The sequence below is a fragment of the Cyanistes caeruleus genome, chromosome 1, assembly GCF_971803275.1.
Source record: "Cyanistes caeruleus chromosome 1, bCyaCae1.hap1.1, whole genome shotgun sequence".
Taxonomy (NCBI): domain Eukaryota; kingdom Metazoa; phylum Chordata; class Aves; order Passeriformes; family Paridae; genus Cyanistes; species Cyanistes caeruleus.
Window position 1 is genome coordinate 9,591,320 of NC_141701.1, and position 23,766 is coordinate 9,615,085.

The 23,766-nt window shown below is 40.7% G+C and overlaps 1 long non-coding RNA gene across 1 annotated transcript; it reads right to left on the minus strand.

Moving 5' to 3' along the window:
- Window positions 1-19,049: 19,049 nt before the first annotated feature.
- On the minus strand, window positions 19,050-20,294 carry LOC111925226 (uncharacterized). The gene is made up of 3 exons (XR_002862125.1): window positions 20,118-20,294; window positions 19,469-19,521; window positions 19,050-19,319 (listed from the first exon to the last, which is right to left on the minus strand). It is a non-coding gene; the product is annotated as an uncharacterized LOC111925226 (long non-coding RNA).
- Between the last annotated feature and the right edge of the window lie 3,472 nt (window positions 20,295-23,766).

The window sequence follows — 23,766 nt, forward strand, 5'->3', positions numbered from 1 at the left end:
CAAGCACAGCAGCATTCTCAGAGAGCAGGAACCTAGAGGCAGGAGCCTACAGGAAAATACAAATCTCTGTGGGTTAGGGAAGATGTGTAGGTTTCAGTTTTGCTCTGCCACAGGGAACCTAGAATGACCTTTCCCAGATGAGAAATGATTCTCATCTTACCCCTTAGATTCAGAAACAGAGACCAAGTCAAACTGGTCACTGCTAGGGTGTATGTCTTCCTCCTGTGCCTCCCATGGTGGCTGTATGGACTGCATGTGCTCATCCTGGAGGTGACTATCTTTCCTTGTGCTCTCTCTCCAAATCTCTACTTCTGCCTCTGAAGAAGGAAATGCTGCTTATCTTGGTTGGATTATCAAGATTCAGTCATTATTCTACCAAAATACCTCCTGATTCTGAGCAGTCAGGTGTCAAAAATAATATTAGAAAAGCTATGCTGCATTCTCAGGAGCCAAGTGCTTTCTGAACCAGGAGCTTTTGCTTAAGCCATACCTGCTGAGACCTTCTGTCTCAGGAATCTCGGGTTTTGCACAGCACAGGCTTTACCTTTGGTGAGAAATAAACAGGCTTCAGGGAGTGGAGGATGGCTCAGCATCTGCTGCCTGTAGCTGTGAATTAACTTCTCGATGTTATTGTTGATAAGCTTGGCACATTCACAGGCTGGGAATAAAGCAGTGGCTATTGGCCACAGCATATTTGCTCATTTATCCTGAATTTTCTCATCTGTAAATGGGCATCTGCTCAATCAGCCTGGGAGACTGATATCACTGTTCTCTCTTCCAGTTCAGGAAATGGACACACTTTCAGTCTGCTTGGACTCGCTGGCCACCAGCACTCAGTCTGCCATTTGCCGTGGAGGTATCAACTTTTAGCACTGCTAAACCAATGCAAGGACAAGGCAAACAGCAGTTTTCTCTTCAAATTCAAATGGATAGACAAGAAGCAATTCAGAGATGGCTAAGAAAACAAAGATGCACACTAATTTTAGCTGCTGATGAAGCACTATCACACCTAACTCCCTGTGTGGCTGTTAGCCTATCAGACAAGATTTACAGTGCTATCTAGACCTCTAAAGATAAAGAGATGTCAAGGGAGAGCTATTAAAGCATTCAAATGAGTTTCCCCTTTACCTTCTGTAAGATTTAGTGCTTTACCTGAATGGATAATTTTTGTAAATCTTCCAGACATCTTTAAGACTCTAGAGTCACAGAATCACAGAATTTGTACATTCTCATGTACAATGAGTCCTGCAGGAAAGTCCCATTTTAAAACCAGCTGCAGTGCCCAGGCCTGTACACTGCAGCAGGACATTTCTTTCAGGAGTGCTGACACCCATGGGCATACTTCTGTGGACCCCTGTATGCAGCTGGTAGGTAACTTGGGGCTTTTAAAGTGCTCCTTGTAGGTACCAGTGACACATGCAGCATCTTGTACTGCATTGTATCTAAACCAGCCAGATGGTGTGAGTACTGCCCTCTATCCCAGCCAAAATGTCCACCTTGTTATCCTTCTTGGTTAGGGCAGGAGCTAAGGATAGGATACATCACACCTAACTTCAGCCTACTTGAAGCTGAATAACTTTTTAAAGTTTTTCTAACTTTCCTCTGAAGTGATAGAAAAAAATATAATTCAGAAAAGCAATTTTTCCCTGTACTTCACTCTTTAGGTGGCCTGGGTCACCCACCTGGGTCACTTGTCTCCAGTGAGTAAGGGGGACTTAAGATAATGATCTCAGACAGTAAGTCAGGCTTTCTAGATCTTGGTTGTCTTTTATTCAGGCATTAGATTCCTTTATAAAAAGAGACCAAGAGTATTGACACAGAGACACTCTAGCTGAAGAAAGGCCACACTTGTCAAGGTTCTTTTTTTGGTTTGTTTTTCCCACTTTAGCAGTTATTTTAATAGGACATTATTTGTCTCATGGTTATGTTTATACACCATAGCACCTGGACTACACATTTATAATAGCTGGCTAAGAGCTAAACAAGAGCTTATATAGAACAGGTCTCTTGTGTCAAATTCCAGTGAGCTTCAGGTTGCCAGACGGGCTGTGACTGTGATGGGTTGATCTTGGATACCCACCCAGCTGCTCCATCATCCTTCCTCAGCAGGACAGGTGACAAAATAAACTGGAAAGGCTCATGGTTTGAGATTTATTGAGGGAGATTTTCAATTACCATCATGGGCATAACAGACTTGACTTGGAGAAGTTTTTTAATTTATTGTTACTTTCAATAGATTTAACTAGTGAGGGGGAAAAAAAATAGCAAAAATAAATCCCCCAACCCTTGTTCTTAGGCCTACTTTCCCCCTTCTACCCCAAAGGGTACAGGATGCTGACAGTTTTGTGGAGACAGGACACCTGCCTGCTGTCCCCAGCCCATCCATGGAGATTCAGCAGGAAAGGTGAACAGCTCACCAGGGCAGAGCTCCCTTTGGGCATCAATGCCTGCCATACCCACATGGTCCTTCACCCCTGCCTAGAGCTCCTGTTTGCAGAAGATAAACAGTTAGAGCTTTCTCATGCCTGAAATGACATCTCTTCCTGTACTGGTGTCAGCAGCAGTTTTCTGCCCCTCTTGGCTTGGTAATTCAAGACAGAATTCCCTGGGGAGCAAGATATATTCCTTTGACTTTGAGCCTTGGACAAGGGTCACAAGCAAATGTAGCCAGTGGTACAGACAGTGTTAAAAACAAAACAAAACAAAACAAAAAAGAGTTAGAAAGAGAGGCTGAAAGCAGTTGTCTGCAAAAACAGATGTCAGTGAGGGTCCAATTGCTGCTGGAGGTGCCATTTAGCTCAGATGGCTGAATGATGAGTGAAAAGTCCTTCACCACACCACATCTTCCCCAGGCTGGCCCTGACCTGACTCCTGCTCCTTAAGAGAGTGATTTACATGAATGCCTGATATTACTCAGGCTTCCCAGCGTTCATCCCACCTGAAGTCATTATCCTCTGTCTGAGCCTTCCTAATCACTATTCCACAGCAATCAATTAGGAGGTGACTAACAAGCAATTAGGCCTCCAAGAGAGTGGATAAACACTCCAAACACTAAGATCTGGCCTCATGTAAGTATGTTTTGCAATCAAGAGTGAAATCAAACGATAAAATGTTCTGAAACCAGAATTTGTTCTCAAGTAGAACAGTGCAAGGCAGATGAAGATGGCCTTTGCTGGCATATAGAAAGGTGTCATCTCTGCCCAGAGGCTCTTTCCAGGAATGTCAGTAATTTACTGAAAGAGTAAAGTTGTTCATGGAGCAGACAAGGTTTTAAAAAATAGAAGATTCTCAGCCCCCTAGCAACAGCAAGAGAGGAGCCAGCTTAACCTGGCACAGCTGAAAAACTGAGTTAAAACTGTCGTGTCTGTCCAGTCCCCACTTCTGTTTGAAAAGTGACCTGGGGCCTCTATCTAAATAAGCTGCATATGGCACATTTGTGAAGATATGAGGTCCAAGTTTTCAGTTTTCCTTGGCTGTGTCAGATCAACCCATCCATCAACAGCTTGGCTGTGTGATGGAAGTGAAAATCATATTCTTCTCAGAGACAGGCAAAAGGGCTTAGATGGGTATCTTATTTGAAAAGGAACCCCAAAAAACCAAAACCACAAACAAACAAAAAGCCCACAAACAGCAGGCCTGAGTGCAAATCTAATTATTTGTAAATTTAACCTAAATTCTGCCAACAAATATTAACTGGGAAAATCAATGAAAACAAAAATTAAGCTGTTGTTCTTTCTGGGTCTGTGTATTTTTCATAGCATTTGATACTTTGCAGTTGACAGTGGCATTTCAACACACAACAGACCTACCTTTATCTGGGGGAAAATAAAAAAAAAATCCAGGCAATTTTTTTAATGATGATTATTATTACTATGTTGACTTGATGAGTGAATCAAGGATGGAATCTCTTGCATACTGTTATAGTTTTCATTCTTTCCCTCTCTAGTGTCTTTTGGTTGGTTGGTTGCTCAGTTTTTTATCCTAATGTGCAACTCCAGGGAATGAAACACGCTTGGTTTAAATCTCCCAGCTGCCTCAGTCCTTTGTGTGCTTTGAGTGAGGCAAATTGTCATCTGGGTAAATGCCACACAATCTAACCCTGATTTCACTACAGTCAGCAGGATCAGGCCCACGAGGAGTGAGGACCCTATAAATGAGATGTTTCATCAGTTTTTTGTGACACTTCATGTTTTGGGATGTGTCCTTTAGTGACCTCCTGAGACTGTCACAGCTTGGGAGCAGCTGTCCCTACAGGGTTCTTTGTTGTCTCAGAGGTCTCTCCTCTTAAATTAACAGATGGGGACACAGAATGAAACCGGAAAGAAAGTTCAGCTATTTGTAAATTGTGAGTTTCTTTTTGCTTTGTTTTCTTCTGTATTGTTTTGTTATTGTGGTGGATGGCTGAGAACCCTGGTTCTTCTGGCAGCAAATCGTGCACTGAAAGCAAATAACATAAAAAACCAAGATGCAAAGCAACTGTCAGGGAGGTTTAGGCAATGTGTCAGGCAGAAAAATGAAGAATTTTTTCAAGCATGAGAAAAGTTCTTTCACAATGAAGATCCCAAGTGGAAGAGAGAAGGAAGTCTTTGAGACTATGAAATTATTATTTTCTGAACTCTCTAAATAGATAAAACAAGGGAAAATCTGGATTTGTTATTGATATGAAACAGAAATGATTTCTACTCACAATGTGTTTGGAAAGTACAGGTAGTGCTGGATTCCCTCTAGCAGCAATTTCTGTTGTAGCCAGTGGTATAAGAGTAAAAACTTGTCTTTGTACCAATAATTTCACAATAATCAGAGTCGCTGCTAGGAGGTTTCATCTTGTTGTATTATTAGAGAATGAGATTTGCCAAAAGCCTCACAGAAAATTGGAAAAGGATACTGTAAGTGGAGAATCTCAGTTTGGAGGGTTCAAAAGATCCAGAGCCATGTCAGCAGGGCTTTACAGAGGGATATTTTGTTTGATTGCTCACTGCAGAAAACTGAGGCATGAAATCCAGGAAAACTTTAAATTCAATAGTAGGATTAATGGGTACAGAGACTCCATCCCCAGATTTCACTGCAGAAGCAACAGGGTCTTAACCTCCACAAACCAGAGAGAGATACAAGTGCATAGGCTTTGTCTTTCTCCTCATACAGGGTATGCAATGTGGGTGCAAGATTAGCAACCACAGTCTTTGACTCCAAATCTCAAAGTATCTTGTATTTTTTTGAATCCCTAATATGATTTTATTTTCTTTTTTTAATAAAAGGGACCTTCTGAACATAGAAGAGTGCTATATATCTCTAAGATCAAAAGAAGAATCAATATTTCAGTGCCATTATTTTTCCTTCAGTTTTAAAATACCTTGCTGCTTAAATCAGTCTTATATTTTCCCACTTTCAGTCTCCTGACTCCTGCAGACCAGGCAGAAGGATAGGAAAAACAGGATCCATTGTGCAGGAAAGCTACAGAGCACTAAATCAGGAGTAGCTTAGTCCAGTGCTTGCCCCACTCCTACTTTGCATTTCTTTCCTCCCAGGCAAAGTGTCAGGGATCACTTATTTCTGCTCCCACAAACCTTCTTCTCTAAACCAAAGGCACTCTCAGTGTAGAGGGTTGAAGAGATTTTATCTTCTTCCCTCCCTGCAGCTAACTGTGAGCTCTGACAGTCCAGACAGTATCCTTGCTGGAAAAGGCACTCAGCCTTGCACTGTGACTTTTACTCATCTAGAAGATAAATCAGTGGACTTCAGTGTGAGTAGTGATTGTATTGGTGCTGCTATTAATAATATTTTACTCTTAGACTATCAGGCAGATGTCTCTTCTCCCATTATTTTTTGGTCCTGAAACACATAGGCCACTCAAATTAGAAGAACCGAAATGATTACAAAAACAAGGGAAAGTAAATAAAAAATCAAGGGGCTCTTGCTGGCTTTGACTCAGCGTTGTGATATTACAGTTTTTGTTCACTAGCAATATAGGAGAAAACTTAATTTCCCAAATGTGTCCTGTGGCATTAAGGTATTCCTGAACTTTTTGGGCAAATTAATGTATTCAACCCTTGTCTGTTGCTGACGGCACAAAGAGAAATAGCTAAGCATTTTTAATTGCATTAAAACACTGCATTATCCAACTTATATATAATTTATATAATAATAATACAATTATAATTGTATTAATAATACAATTATTGGGATATGGGATATTGGGATATATACTATTATGGGATAATAATACAAATCTGGAGACTTGCTAGAAAGTGTGTGTCATACACAGTCATGTAAATCTAAATCTTGTCTTTTTATGTATTTCATGCAGTGTTGATGGTAAACATCAGTTATTAATCATCAGCTTTTATGAACACTCAATTTCATTAGTCTGTATGAGACCATCTCCAGCCTGGATGGTTTCAGGGTTTGTGTCTTATTATTAGACTAAAAACGTATAGCTTAAAATTGAATCTGACAGAAAAACTTTAACTATTTTTGAGCACTTAAAATATACTGGATCAAAATTTCCTGAGCTTCAAACTTCACTAAGTTCATACATTTCCCAACTCCCTTGAGAAAGAATGGAAGCAAAAAGCCCCAGATTCATCCTGGCTGACTGCAGGCACAAGCAAGTGGTGTCCACTTCAGGGAGCTGTCACTCCAAATCTCCCATGTATTCTGGGAAGAAACAGTTATCTCCATGAGAGCAGTGTTGTCTATGCACCTTATACACCATGTATTCCACCTGACTCCTTGAGGGAAAATGGAGTCCTCTCAGCTCCTGCCTTGCATTAAATCATTCAGGTAAGTTCCCACAATATGGAATTGGGCCAAGGAAAGTGGAGTTTGATGGACACAAAAAGAAACAACCATAGGCTATAGCTAATTTCCTAACAAAGATGAGAGAACATCAATGGCCACAAGACCCAGACTGTGTGGACCGCTGTATTCTTCAGAGAAGCATAATTTTGGTCTGGGACACCTAGAACTTCCCCTAGGACCCTAGGGCAGAAACTCTCAGTAAGAAGTCTGTGTATAGTCATCCTTTAGAGAGCATCCTTTAACAGTATGGACAGGGGTTGTTCTGTGCCAGTCAGCCAGAGCACTAAAGCACAATTTCAGACACAGGTATGTTACTAGAACTGATGTAACTGGGGCTTGGATTAGCCCCAGCTGTCTCCAGACATCCCCTAACCAATGCCAGATGCAGATATTTCAAAGCTTCTCTTTTGTTAAGATCTAGCTGCAGATAAATCAGTGCAATAACAGCATCTCATTTAAAAAATGTGGGCAGCACTTTGAGAGATTTCCATTGCCATGTCACCGGGTTATGATCTGCTTGTGATTTAAATGTTCTGATTGTTTTTATTTAAACCAAACAATTTACGTCTCTCTTTGTGACCTTGCCAAAGTAAACATGCCAGGGAAGAGGAAGGGTCAGAGTTTGACAGACCCGCTTGCATGGCCATAGGAAATAGCTCCCAAACAGACAAACCTGTTTCCATTAATCAAATGGAAGTCTGCACTAGGAAACAGACCTTAATGCTTAATATAACATCTAAATTAGAAAGGAAAATAATAAAGAATGCCACAGACTAGTCTTCAGGGAATAGGATTACCAATTTGTCACCACTGAACATATTTAGAGGAAGAAAACTTTTTTTCTGAATTACTATAAAAATACCAATGTAATTCTACCATGTCTCCATGCCATATGAAAGTCAATCAATTAATGTAAGTCAATATGACTACTGCTAATGAGCTCGGTGGAAATATAGCTATGAACATTCAGGATGTTTGAGAACTCTAAGAATGATCATGGGTCAAACATTAAAATCTGCGGGGTTTTTTTAAATCACATCTGATGTGAGTGGTCTGCAGTTTAGAAATGGAAGATCAAATTCCAAGACTGCTCAAACCCTCACATCAGGTACATCTATATCTCTGAAAATTGTATCTTAATTAAGAATAACTTGAAACATATGCATCCAAAATTATAGGTTGATTTTGAAAATAATGGCTTTACCTTGCCCAGTTATTCCATGTAAAATAAGGATGAAAGTTAGTAGCTTCCTGCTTTGTTACTCTGATATGTAGATCCCATCTCTTTCCCCACATTGCCTTCAGTAGTTCTATCTCATACTGGATTTTGGATTTTGCTGGATTTTTTTGTGATTTATCTCAAGATTATTCTTCAATGTTCATCACTAACATCATCACTTAAATATAAACATAGACAATCTCCTCTAATTTCTGAAACAACAAAAGTTTCTCTGACATTCAAAAGAAAAATATAATTGAAATTCTTTTTTTGATATTGACAAATTCAGCCAGATCTGTAGTTCTTTCATTTATTTTCCCCAAAATTAAGTTGACCTTTTCAGGCAATTACAATTAAAATTTCATTATTATTGTTTTATTTTGAATAATGTAGCCATAACTGTCTCCAGTTCTTCAGAAGGCTTTGTTTTCTTTAGAACCTTTTTATTTTTTTCAAGAGTATCAGTTGAAATAATAAAAAGATTCTACTGGGTTTTTTTCTGTAAATCTTTCTTTTTTGTTGGTTTTGTAAAGAACTATCTCAGCAGCAGCCCAAATATCAGGCATTCCAAGCAGAGCTCATTTCATATGCAAATTAATTTGTCTGATCTTCATTTATCCCAAGTAATTTTTTAATAAAAGTCTTGGAAAGAACTGAAACTGAATGTCTCATCTTTAGGCTTCACATGGCTTTTAATTTATGTCTTTCAAGCAGCCTACAAACCAAGCAAAATATAATGACATGTTTGATTTGCATTCTGAATTACATAGTATTCTTACTACTGTAGTAAGATTTTCCTGTATTTTGCCTAACAATTGCTACAACAGAAAACTTATATAATGTAGAAGTAGTTTTTGAGAATTAGGAGCAGAACAAAGTCTTTTACCCCCTCCCCCCAGTTCTGTGCTGTAACCACAACACCACAACTATGTCTTCTCCTTTTTGTTTTTTCTAGGACCAGAGGTCCCTCTTTAGAAGGATGGAGAGAATGCAAGGTTGACTGGCAAATAACTTCATAATATTTAGTGTGGAGGAGAAAATGTAATCTGAACCTCGCTGGTTAGAGCTAACCTCTCTAATCATTCAACTGGTACATGAAGGGGGACAAAGTGGACTGTGATGAGCATCAGGGTCAGTTCACTAGGAAACAAAACTGAAGAAACCTCCCCTTCTGAGAGTCACAGCTAGGCTGCTTGAAAAGGTGTCTGTAGAGTTCAGGAATCTGCAGGCTTTGTTCCATGGGTTTAGGAACTTCATAACCTTAAATTCCATCACTATTTTACGGTCTTGTAAAACACGCTTAGGCATTTCCAAAGATGCTGGGGACTATAACAGCTTCCGTGCCTGGGACCATGCACGTTTAGACAGAAACATCCTTTTATTTATCTGTCACTTTTGTCTGATTCAGCTGAGTGCCTCACTGTTGCTGCAAGTGTGCAAAACCTCACACAGCACTGGCCTTTGGTGTCTCCCGAGGAAAGGGAAATTCTTTCCCTTTCCCAGAGACATTCAGTTGAGGTTTTGCTGTGCTGAGGCAGCACCAGCTCAGTCCATTCTCAGGACCTGCCTACTCGTCTTGGCAATATGGGTTTAAGATGCATCCCCATCTGGTTTGGCAATATATTCCACTTTAGAAAAATTTGGGATGTAGGGACGTAGGTTTCAAAAGAAAACATCTAAATGTACAAATGTACAAAAAGCTGTTTGAGGCCTGAACTTCTTGAACTCAGTTCAGGACTTCCTAACTTCCATATCCAAAACTCAGATTAAACTATTGAATGACCCTTTCTTCATTTTAGTACTAAATGGTAAAAGTGCTCTGCAATAGGAACACAATCATGGAAAACCTTCAGACAGAAAGGATTCCTGGAAGTGCCATTCCCCTGCTCAAGTCAAAGTGAGCTTCCAATTTGGGTGAGGCAGCTCAGGGCCTTATTTAGGGTTCAGTCAAGGTCTGAACATCCCCTAGGCTGGAGCTTCCATCATCTCTGTGAACCTTTCTTCCAGTGTTTAACCATGCTCATAGTGATTTTTGAGTTTTTTTATGTTCATATGCTCCTTATATCCTAACTGAAGGACAAGGAGTTTCCAATGATTAGGAAGACAAGTGGTGTTTATGAGAAGGGGCTGATTAGAGAAATTAGATAAATGGAATGCAGAGAAAAGGCTTGAAGCACTCCTTGATAATGGAAACAGCCATTTGTATCAGCACTCAGGGATCCTAAGAGAAATGTCAAAACAAGAATGAGAGCAAGAATGAGAGGATTCAGGGAATAATACTGCCTCTCAATAGCCTCTGAGCCAATTTTTTCAGATGAAAAGCTTGATCACAAGGTGAGCTTTGTAAAGCTTTCATACTTCTCACTCTCACAATAATGTTCCAATTATCAGAATCTTAATTACCAAAACAAACTACAGGGGAAAAAATATTCAGCATTCCATTTTTAGCTGCAGGCAGCTGCAGCTGGGCATGATTATAATAGCAATGATTAGTTGCCCATGGAAATTGCAATGAAGTTTGAGAATAAATTTCCCCACATTTACATTTGAAGATTATTAAAAACAACATGGTCAGTTGCTTAGTGGGGTCAAGCAGTTACAGGTTCCCTACAGGTGTCTTCCCAGAATCTCATCATCCATGTTTTTAAGAAACAAACATTTCATTGTTTCTCATCATCTGTCTAATCCTGTGGGCTCACATGAGCTCTTCAAACATAGCCAAATTATCTTCACTTTTCTACTTTATGGCACATGGATTTCATTTGGTATTTCAGGGAGAGCATTTCCAACAGACATCCAAACACAGCTGAAACATTATTGAGATCTTTCCCTCCTGGAGTAGAGAGAATAACTGTCAACCCAGCACATCAGTGTCATTTAGATTACTGGTGAAACACTTCAAACTGCTGGGTCTGTGGAGAAGCTCACATTTATCTGTAATGCAGAGAATTTTAGGGAGATTATTCTAATGTGGTATGACCAATTAATTAACAACAGAATGACCTTAGTAATTCACATCACACCAGGATAATTGATTCCATGAGATCATGCCTCTGAAGGGGTATTAAAGCATAGCTCAGATGTAGTGAGTGACAGCAGAAATGTAGAGACATCACCACAAACTGATCTACAGGTGAAAGTGGCATCAGTACAGATGCTAATGTGGAGTCACATCTCGGTCATTAAAGTAATCCCAAAGGCTGTGTGAGTGTGCATTTCAGCAGCAGAATTGCTTACTTTAGACTATCTTATGACTGGCTCTAAGAAGAGTATTTTTGGAATAGCTCTTACGCCAAAGCTATCCCAAAATAAAAATCTCCACCATAAAGTAAACCATACTATGTATGACACCCCTGAAATCCTTTTTAAACACCTCTGTCAGGCAATCAGCACTCTTTTTTGTGTTTCTGTCAAGGTCCAGCTGCTTTGTAGCTTGGTCTCACTCTCTCAGCCACATTTCCACCTCCAAGAGACTCCTCTGGGAAGCTTTTGACCAGCTTCTTAAGAAAAAGGAGCTTCATCAAAATGAAGGACTTCTTATTTACTCAGCCAGCTGCTAGAGGAGGGAGTTAGCTCAAGAATGAAGCATCATCAAGTCTAACTAAAGTTCACAATCTCCTCACAAGTTTAGATGCTCCTTGTTGACTCAAAGAGGCAGGTTCATTGCCTGAAGCTTCCCTCATCCTCCTTTGCATCTCTTGGGTTTACTCCTGAAATATCTCCCTTAAATAGCTCTTTTCCTGCCTCCTCTATGCCAGGTCTGGCTTTCCCCAAAATTGTCCATAGAAATGGTTTGTAAAGTGTTTTTTTTTAGTTTTTGATCTTAGACCCACAAATTGTAGAAAAACCCAACATGTCTGTGTACTTGGCTGCAGACAGATAAATAGGCACTTCCCCTAAGCCTTTGTTCTTTCAAGGCCTTCTGATATTTTCTTTGAAGATATTTTTTATCTCCCCTCGTTTCATTTCTGACTGCTTTTACCAACAACCCTTTGTCTTTGTTCCTTGCAGCTATATAAACAATACCAAGTAGGTAAATTGAAGGATATAGACAATAGTTAAAAATTAACCAGACAGCTCCATCATCTGTGAGCTCTTTTACAAAACACTATTCCGAAAGCTGGCTCTGGGCTGAAATAATTATGGTACTTTGAAAACAAAGTAATTATTTCCAATTAAAACACTTTTATTGTGCAATTAGAGTGCCATATGGAAGAGTTTTTGTCTTCAAAACAGCTAGAAGACAGCTGAAGGATTGCAAAGAGGCAGGCTTATTCCCCCTATGGAGGCAGGAGGAAATTTTCTCAGAGACAAGCTTAACTCACAGAATAAGAAATATGTAAAGTTATTAGAGAGCATTCAAAGAAGGACTGCAAAGATGGTGAAGGGTCTGGAGGGGAAGACAGGAGTTGCAGGTCACTTAGTTGAGGTCACTTAGATTGTTCAGCCTGGAGAAGAGACTGAGGGGAGACCTCATTGCAGCTACAACTTCCTCATGAGGGGAGGAGGATGGGCAGGCACTGATCTCTTCTCTGTGGTGACAGGACCCAAGGGAGTGGTCTGAAGCTGGGTCAGAGAAGGCTTAGGTTGGATACTAGAAAAAGGTTTTTAGCCAGAGGGTGTTTGGGAACTGCAACAGGCTCTCCAAGGAAGCAGTCACAACCCCAAGCCTGACAAGTCTAGGCATTTGGACAATGTTCTCAGGAACATACATGGTGTGATACTTGGGATGATTCTGTGCAGGGCCAGGAACTGGATTCAAATGATCTTTGTGGATCCTTCCAATTCAGGATAGTGTATGATTCTGTGATTTATCTGTCCTCTGGCTTTTACAGCTTCAGGCAGCAGTGCAACTGGGAGGAAATAAATCTGGTTCAAACACATTAACACTCTCTTTATGCTCCTCTGAGAGAAAAGTCACAACTTTTATTTTGACATTCCCAACTTCCAGACTGCTTTAAGAAACTAATGATACAAAACAACCTGACATATGCTTCTGACTGGTAAAAGGTGAGTAGGAGCCTGACAATTTTGTCATTCTACAATTGAAGAGCTTAAGAATAGAAATCTTGAAAAAAGAGAAACTGACAAGTGCAAACCTAATAAGTTTTACTGTTCTTTTCTAAGAATGGGAGGAAAAATCCACCAATTCTGCCACAAATAGGTAAGAGTGAAGGAAAGAGAAATAATGAAAAAGCACAAGCTCCCCACACCCAGACTAGCTCGTTTCCATGCTAATAGTTCCCATGTTTCATGCTTTGCTGCAGATGTTGGCTGTGCAGGAGGATCTGAGCAGCCAGGTCTGGTGCAAGGAGTTTGGAGGGACAACTGTGAATGTTAGGAGATGGTCCATGATAGGAAGGGGTTATCTCACATCAAAGCAGCTCTGTCCTGCCATGCACCTGTTTCAGTCCAATTAGTCTGCTGTGCCTTGCATTTCCTAGGTGAGTATCTGAGGTTCTTCTAGACTTATTTTTATCTTTCAGAATCTGAACAGACCATTAAAACTAATGATCTAAAAGATGTACTACAGCTGCTTCTATATCTTATTAAGTGCTCAGTTCAGAAGTTACAAAAGGTTTTCCCTGACTTTTTGGGTGAAACCTTGTTGACTTTGTCAGTGTACAGCTTACAAGCGTATGGAGTTTGCATGGCCAAGCTTTGGTAGTGGGGGGTCACTGGGGTGGCTTCTGTGAGAAGCTGCCAGAAGCCATCCATGTCCAGCCATGTCCAGCAGAGCCAATCTCTGGTGGCTCCAAAGATGGATGGGCTGTTGGTCAAGGCTGGGACAATTAGAAAGGGTGGGTAATGCCTTTGCAATAACATGTTGAAGAAGAAAGATAAACAAAAAGTTATTGCACAGTTGTAATTGTGGCCAGAGAAGAGTGGGATGAGAACAAGTGAGAGGAACAACTCTTCAGACACCAAAGTCAGTGAGGAAGGAGGGGGTGGAGGTGCTCCAGATGCCAGAGCTGGGATTCCTCTGTAGCCCCTGGTGCAGCCCATGGTGAGGCAGCTGTGCCCCTGCAGCTCATGGGGATCCATGGGGATGCAGAGATCCACAAGAATGCAGAAATCCACCTGCTGTCCATAGAGGAGACCTACACCAGAGCAGGTGGATGCCTGAGAGGAAGCTCTGTTCCCATGGGAGGCTCATGGAGAGAGGAGCCCAGGCTGGAGCAGCCTGTCCTTGAAGGACTGCACCCCATGCAAGAGTGACCCATGTTGCAGGAGTTTGAGGGGGACTCTTGCCTGTGGGATGGACTCATGTTATAGTCTACAAAAGCTTTCATCAAGGGAAGCCAAATTGAGAGCTTTGCCTTTTTTTTTTTTTTTTTTAGGTGTTTAACTTTGGCACAATTGTGCTACAATGGATTAGACTGGATTATTAATTCCATTTTACCTTTCCTGATGTTAACATTTTCAAAGAATCCTGTCTTAAACAAGATCATTCCAAGTGTTAGATGAGAAACTTACATCTAAACAACTTAGTGGAAGCAAATTTGGGCTACTGAGGTGATTATTTTTTTATATTGTCTGATTTCTGGAGAACATTCTGGCTTTTTACAGACAATGGAGGACAAAACACTTCCCTTGATTCTAAAGAGCTGCTGTAGTGACTCATGATGATTATAGGTTAAGTGCACTGCTCTCCTTTCTGGACAAGTTTATCTGTCAGCATCCTGGTTTCCATAAGTCAAGAAGGAATTGCCAGCGTAACACAGCTCTTTCTGAAAAGAGGGATTAGGACTATAGCACCAAAACAAACATGACGCCAAAATACATAACTGACAAGGAATGAAGAAGGGTGGATCAAAGGTTTTTCAAGATAAACATTGTTTTCTTTCCCACCTTCGTTTCACATTCCTACAAAATCACTGTCCTTCCCTGAGTTCAGAGGTTGATTGTTCCATGCAGTGAAAGAGGTAAAAGAAATAACATGAATTATCTGAAAAAATCATTATGAGATAAAGTTTTCCAGAGCTAAGCATGACAAACAAACAAAAATAAATAAATAAATAAATGAAATATCATACCATCCTGAAAAGTTCTCATCTCCACCAGGTTCTCCATGGTATCTAAAATGAACCTAGATAGTGGCAATATGCCCCTGAACTATGCTATGAACTGTGCATCTCTCTATGTCTGCAACAGCCAACAGTCTGACAGGGGTGCCTGGGGCAGCTTAGTGGTCCTAGGGACTCTCAACTAGCCTCCAGTGCTTCAGGGATGTGCATCAGGTCTCCAGCCAGCTTCAACTGGATGTCTCAGATATGTCTGTGTGTGGTTAATAACCCATGGCCTGGGTCCTTAACAGCTTTAATGGAGCTCAACTATCGCTTGTGAACGTAGATAAGAAGGTTTAGATGCTGTAACCTTCAACCATTTTTCACCCTCAGTGGCTGAGTGTCAGAGCCCTGGGAGCATTATTAGGTATAATAATCTGCTGGGGACTCCACCTGTGTTCTTTGCCCATTGACCCAAGTTTTTCACCTCAGTCCTGGAGCTTCAGTCCCTGCTCGTGCTCTGTCATAGGAGCACCAGTCTCTGGCTCTGACTCCTGGATGGACCTTTAACTCACACTGTAGGTAACTCCTATCCTGGATGGATCCAACTCCTCAGCTGTATTCTGAAATTGTCCCTGCCTCTGGCTTTAGGGCTCTCTATTGGATGAATTTCAGGGCCCAATCTTGTTTTGGCCCAATGTTTTTGTAGCCCAATCTCCAGTCCCATTCCTTGCTCCATCATTTCCTCCCCACAACTAAAACCCCTCCAGGGACCCAGGCCATGGCTCACCATTTGCCATGTCTTGTACTGCAAGCAGACCCTGTTACCAGTGCCCAAATCTGTCTATCTTGTCAAGATCCTGTGGGGTTCTGCACTATTAGAGGGGGCACTGTCTGCATAAGGATGACACCCAAGTCCTTCAACAGAAAATAATCTGTCTGAGACCACAGAAACCTAGGAATAACGTAACTGAAGGAAAAAAATGATTTATCCTGTGAGCCAGCATATCTTTACAACTACTCAGTGCTGACATCCAGTTCTGCTGTTTGCATGCATGACAGAGGAGAAAAACTTTTTCCATAACACAACAGCATGTCAAGGTTAACTTAAATATTCCAGTATGGAAAAAAACTAAAGGTTTTAGAAGACTACCTGGAAGGGTGAAAATGGAAAGTTAAGCAGTTCTTGGCACACACATATTGGAATATATGTTATTTAGTTATGAAGATAGAGTTATTTTATATGGGGGAAGAGAAACAGAAGGTGTAGACTGACACACAGCAAAAATACCTGTAGATTGGCCTCTAAGAAATAGACTCATGATAATGTCTGTCAGCCAGAGAGAAACATGCCCATGTAGGTAGAGCTTCATTTTAGTCATTAAAAACAGGGCCAAATGGAGCAAGATGTCTATTATATATAGGCAGAGAGAAGAGAAGGCTACTCAATAACAAAACTTTCCCTTCAGTCTTATCTCTGACTTGAAAACCTGACATGTAGAACAAAATCTGCTAAGTATCATTGTCTTCAGGAGAATGCCTATTGGATTTGGTTTGTATTTGGCAACTGGAAACTGAAACTCTTTCATTCAAAGAGAGGAAATAAACAGCATGGATGATTTTTTGATTGTGGCTGAGTCAGAAAAGTTTGTAGATTTCAGTCAAAGGCACTGCAAGAGCTGATGCCAGTGGTATAAGCTTGGAGACATTTTCTTCCCATCTCTCTGCCAGTCTGAGGTTCAGCCATAGATGTTCCTGTAGGACTGTATTTCCCAGTTCAGGCAAGGAGACTGATAGCAGGGCTTATCCCTGTGAGTGCAGGCTACACATTATTATGGAATACAGAAAAAAAAAAATAAATCAGTAAGCAGCTGCAGAGAAATATTTGGATAGTTTGGGCTAAGCTAGGGTTTCTTCCATTTAAAATTCATTGTATGCTTCATCATGGTATCCTTAAGTCTATGCAGTAGTGAACTTTTTGGTAGATAAACTGGCCCTTGTTTTGTCTGAGCTCCTCTGCCCACTAGACAGCCTGCTTGGGATACATGGCAGAGATCAGAGAATCATAGAATATCTTGATTTGGAAGGAACCTATGAGAATCATAGAGTCTAATTCCTTCATTTGCCCCAGCCCTGCAATGCAAGTTGGAAGCTGTGCATAGGGAGTCCCTGATGATGTTTCCAGCATGGTGGGTGACATGCCAGCCTGTCACCACACATAAGCTGCCATGCAAGACACCTGGAAAGACAGAGTCAAGTAAAGGATATTTCTGACCAAACAGCCCATTCCCCAACACAGCTCCAAGCAGCTCTGACAGAACTCAGGAGGGAGAAAACCAGAAATCATTCCTGAGAACAAATTTATCCTAGATATATGTCATAAAATATTCAACCAAGAATATCCTTGCTCCTGTCTTCATTGTGTAGCACTTCACCCAAAACCTTGCTCCCTTCTTCTGTGCTCCCAGGCTTTTATGAGAGCCAACAACCTTCCTTCTACAATTGCTCTCTTAATGCAAGGGGGTCGCTTTCTCTGTTGGCTGTCTCATTTCTTTGAATAGAGGAACATCACTCTTTTCTTCCTCAAAAGTATGAGGTAGAAATGCAAGAAATTTACTCCTTTCTCCCTGGACACTCAGTTAATCCTCACAGCTCACTTCCCAGTACTTAAGTGTAGCTTTTTGCTACAACCCATCAAGCTAGGGAGGAACTATGTAGGTTCAGGTATAATTTAGCCAGAGGGTCTCTTGAGTGTTTCCTCTGTCTTGGCAGTTCAGATTCTAAGAACCAGCCCTCCTCAAATAAATGAGAGAATATAACCATGACATAGATAATGACATTTTCTCTTTTCTAATCTGCTGACTTGAAAATCTGCCTCTGGTGTTTTTAGGATTCCACAGCTCTGATGAATCCGCCTACTAGATCATTCTACACATTTATTGGTCATCCAACTAAAGTTATTATTATTCTACATTAGAATTATGCATTTACATTTAACCCTTGTCCTTGTAGTGAAATCAAGGGCCTAATACAATACAGCCCAGCCTTTCCAATTGTTGTAGGGACAGCAAACACCTCTGCTGTCAAAGCTATATTTTAGGAAAGACACTTCAGGCATAGATAATCCCTGTTGTTTTTCCCAAGCTTAATGGCATGAACCATATCAATTCTTCTATCTCCAGTCCACCCTGCATTCCTCTGGCTGCACTGTACTTTTAGGAGAAAAAAAACATAAAGGTCATTCTGTTTTTCTGAGGCAGCTTCTCTAATATAAATGGGAAAATTGTGAGGGTGCACAGCAGGTTTTCTTACATCCAAAGGACTCAGAGAGAGAAGTGGTTTCCAGTAAGACATTATCAAAATCACCTTGGTAGTCCTTACTATCTGTATGAGGTGAATCAAGAGTGTAGGTGAATGAAACCTGCATTCTAAGGGCAGAGTGAATGACACATATTCACCTGCAGCTCCTGGTACTCACTTCTCCAGTGTGACACAGTCACCACTACTTGGGAAAGAGTGGATTGCTCTGCTTGGGTCCGTTCCATGTTCTTCTTACAGCAGATATTTCTATAAATGGTTTGTGTAAATAGTTCCCCACTTAGTGGGTCAGACAAAGATTTTTCCAGCACCTTTGTGATGAGGGTCCCACAGAACTTCTGAAAATGTAGCTTCAAATCCCACTCTGCATTACATAAAACACAGACTAGGAGATTATTTTCCCTTATTTCAGAAGAGTAACTGAACCACTAGACCCCTGCTAGAAATATTTTTGTAATGATTTCTCACTTTGAGAAGAAATGTCAATAAACCTTTTCTTGGTAGAGTTTATGAGAAAAACATTCTTTTGTCAAACATGACTGGCACTGTTCCTTTGTGTTATCTCCAGTTCCTGTCTTGGGCAATACTTGTCATACTTTTCTGATACTTCCTCACTTGTGATCTACCTCTTTTAGTGGTTTGAACCATACCTTCCCCAAATTCCTCCCCTAGAAAAAGGACATTTGAGTCTGGAGTTTTTCCTTTGGACTTTTTTCTTCACTTCTTGTAGTGTGAAATACACTACAAGAACATACTGGACATATGGCTGGCTTCCTTCTCTTGGGAAGCTCTTAACACTGGCTTCTCCCAATGGACAAAGATGCTCCCAATCTGACAGTGCCTCCATCTTCCCAGGGGCTATCACTGCTATTCTCTTCCTCTCCTTTTCTGGACTCAAACAAGAAACAATGCATGACTCAGGATCCCCTTGGAGTGAGAATTTCCCTGTGTGCTTGGTCCCACCACATCATCAGCTCCTGAAAAAGACATGAAAAGAAGGTAACACCTACTACACGATCCTGGGGTGAATTAGAAGTTAGCAGTGAGTGCGCCTCCTCAGTACACTTCTGTGGGAAATGCCATTCCAAATTAAAAGCAGGAGGCAAAATAGAAGGTTAAGACTTACCTCAGTGGGTCATTCCCTGAGTGTTCTCAACCAGTGTACAGTGAGGAGCCAGGCTGAAACACAGATGTAAAAGTCACAGGCATTCCCTGATGTCAGACTTTAGAATATGAGGGAAAATTCACTTTGCTTCTTACTTTGCAAAGAGGTAGTAAAATTCATATCTTTGAAGCATCCTTTTCATTGGTTATGGGCACTGCCTGCATGAGAGACCTATTCCACAGTGTCCAAGCAACTGAGTTTCAGAGCATAGAGTGACAGTAATGGTGTTAATCATTCAAGGATATCAATGTCAGGGCTTTATAGTTTCAGGCACCTGGAGTTCAGCATATCAATGATACCCCATGGCTATATAAAAATAAATTGGGGAACAAGCTGATAAGGTGGAATATATTGACTCATTGGGTGAAAATAGTGCTTCCCAGGAGAGTACAGCAAAGTAAGATGCTTGCAAGCTTTTCTTTACTGAGAAAACCAGAACAGGTGAAGTTCACTTGGGAACAGGTGAGTTCACAAGAACAAAAGCATTCAACATTGGCATTCAGCAGCCTTTGTTCTGCCATTCCTGAGAAGCCACTGCAGCAAATGAGAGGCAGTGAAAAGAGGTCCAGCTCAATGGTCATTTTTTCTGCTCTAAGATACAGCAACTCACACTGCATCCTGAAGGCTGAATTCTGCCTACTGGGTATTAAATTCCTTCCACGCAGGGATGGGTGACTATGTTGGGTCTGGCCTTATGCCAAGCAGAACTGGAGAGAAGTGGTTGAACTTCTGCCAGCTTCTCTCTTTGCTGAGTCAAGAGAGTCTCAATGAGATGAGAACATGGCTTTGTGTGCTCACTTCATACAAAATACTGAGGTCTGCAAAAATACAACCCATTATGAGATCAAATGTACACCACCTATGACTCTGAGCTATTGAAATAAAGAAAGGTGAATAGCTACCTTTCAATTGTTGAAAGCCCATCAAGGATATAAAATATAATTCCTCCCTGTTCTGCAGAAATAGTTGAAATTGAGCTGGTAGAAGCTGATGTTTCTTTAAAAGGAAATTAACTTGTCCCCCCCCACGCACTATATGTACAATTTAAATTAACACAGAATAAATGAAGTTTTGAAATGCAAATGTGAAAATGAGTCAAGAATACATTATAAATAAAGTTTACATATGGTGATGACAAGTGTCATCACATCTAAGTAACATCCACCACACTCTTCAGAAAATCACTAATGCAGTTTGAATGCCTTCTTTCTTTACTGAAATATGCATCAGTCAGATACAAACACGTAAATAGCAATATCCTCTACAGTTATAAAACATTAATACTTGCTTTGTGTTGCTTTGCTTCTTTACTATTCTTATAATACTGTTCTTTTGATATTTTTTTTTAGGAGATGACATTTAAAGGCAGCACCTTAAAACAGCCCAGCAAGTGTTTCTTTCAAACTCTCCTGCTGGTTACATTCCCTACATCTCAGATCAATGTCTCTCATAATTGTTTCTGGAAGATCGAGTATTTCTTGATATGTGCATCCCAAATCTGATGCCCATCCACCAAAGCCATCATCAGCTCTTTTTTGGCTTTGATGCACTTCTCCCAGGGCCTCTCTAACCTCTGTCCATGATTCAGGATCCTATCCCAGCCCATCTCAGGGACATCAGTCCCTTCCCCAATAAGGTCATAAGATGCCAGTCCTCAGGCTCACAAGCTGATGTCCCAGCCTCTGCCTTCTGTCCCCACAGAAGTGCCTGATGACCTGGGATGGGGCTGCACAGCCCCACCAGGGGAGTGTCCCCTGGACCCATCCCCCAGAGAGCCTCTGTCCCTCACAGCACTCGGCTACGACCTTACTGGTATTGAACAGAGTGGAAAAGATTATTCTGCAAGAATACCTTTCTGCTTATGCACTGCAATGTTTGTTTTCCCTACAACAACATGACATTGTTGGCTCAATTTCAGTAGCCCCCAGATAATTTCTTGCAGAACTGCTATTTAAGCAGCTGTTCCCCATCATGTGCCAGTGTAACTGATTATTTCTGCTTATACACAGTGCCTTCCACTTGCCCTAGTGAATTGCATCTTCTGTTCTTTTCCTTGTTTTTCCTGCCCTTATCTTGAATTAGCCAATATTATTTTTAAATCTGGTTATGCCCTTCAACTACAGGTGCTACTGTTTGTCCTGGTACTTAGTAAGTACAGCAAGTATTCCATCACACAGCCTTTTAACTCTGGTAGACATTTTAAAGTGTAAATAATGCAGTGCCACTGAAGTTAAAAAGAGTCAAAGATCTATGAACACAAACAAAATGGTCCATGAGGATGTTTGTTAAGAGTTTCTGAATATAGCTGGCTAAAATACGGAAGCTGAATGACCAGGAGTACATTTGCTGTTGAAATGGTATTAGACAACTCTCAGTCCAAAACTGGGAAAAGGTCTTTGTTTTCTGTCTTGAATTTGTGGCACTAAAGCCACAATGATAAAAGATACTGTCTTTCCCCCTAAATACTTGAATATTTCCTCACCATAATTCCTGAAGAGATCTCAGAAGAGATCAAGTGCTATATAAACACCACTACTTAACACAGTGGTCACTGGTTCCTCACTATGCCTAAGTGATGTGTCCCATCCTGGGCTGCAAAACCATTGGAATTGGAAATTTTTTGTTAATATATATTTATCAGGAGATTTATACAACGAGGTTGTGTTCACAAGCTGAATTCCAAGAAAAAATCCTGCAAAAGCTTAGAGCAATCAAACACACTACGCTTTCATTTCAGAGGCATCTGTCACTTTATGATGTGAACCGTATTGGAGTAACACATGGGATCAACAGGCAGCAGTACCTCAGTGTTCCTTTACTGCTAAAACAAAATGTCTGAGCTGCTGTATGCTGGAAACATCCACTGGTAATGTCTTGATTAAAGAGATGTCAAAAAAACCTAGAGCAGAGTGTAGTGCAGTGTGGAATTTCCTCCTTACAAAGCTCTGGAATTTAAGATATTTTGCCTCCCATTATGATTCCAGAAGAAATAATTTTGTGTACTTCCTCATATAACTGAGAGCAGCCCTGTGTAAGTTATTGATAGTGCCATTGTAAATAATATTAGTCACAATAAGATTACCTATAGCTTGATTCTCATATGGAACTGTTTAACTTGGATTTAGAGCCCTATAGGTGTCATAGGCATTCTCTATGTTTGTTTCCTTGGAAAGATATTTGGATGTGTTTTAGATCCCTGTATTACCTGGCAATGAGATTATGTTCTCCTTGGCTCTAAGCTCACAATGTTGAAAGCAGAGTTGATGCAGGCTTTAAGATTCCCATTGCCTTTTCTTGTCATGTAAGAGAAGTTGAAATTAATCTCACATGTAGGGTAGACCACCTACAGACCATTCCTAAATTTTCATCTTCACCAAAAACCTGCCATTGCTATCAAAAGAAAATCAGATTTAATCTTCTACAGCAAATCCTTCAACACTAGAAAATGACAGGTTTTGGTGATTTAGAGAAATTCAATATCAAATAGATAGCTCAATCATGAATCTATTATCCTCCCCCTACACCAAGGAAGATGTTAGTGAATGTAAAAACAAGATAATGGAATGGGAGAAACAAGTACTCTGCTGAGCCCATACACAATAATTGTATCATTTCAGAGAATGACTAAAGATTACCATGAGTCAACGATTCCTCCTAAACATTTTGTCTAAGCACACCTACCATCCCAGCTTGACTGGCAAGGAGCAGATTAGCATGCTTCAGTTATGATGGCAGCTCAGTTTGAAATAAATCACTATTAACAGCAGCACACCAGGCATCAGTGCTCTCTCTGCCATACAACCAGTCACTTAAAGTGTGATTTTGCATACTCTCCATTTCCCAATGCAAGAAACCTTCATAAAGAAGATAAGAGAGTGAGGGGCAAGGGTTGTGTAGGGAAAATAACTGCCTAGGAATCCAGTCAAATTAGACCCTGTGTTTATCTACAGGCCAGCAAACTGGAGTCCTACACATTCACATATGCAAAGTATCTGATGAAGCAGTGATTCAAAATCATTGTCTTTCAAAAACCTGCCTGGCACCCTGTCAATTCATTAAAGAGCTGCTTGAGAGCTCATCTCAGAGGTCTGCTTCTAAGACAACACAGAGATAGTCTTTTTTAGCCCAGACTCCCAGCATTTTTTTACCATCCTTGAACCCCAAAATGCCTAGAAACCCAAGTGACAGTCCCAGGGCCCCCAGCTTCCCTGGTTTGTGAAACAGGGATGCAAAGAAAGGAATTCTCAAGAGCCTAATAA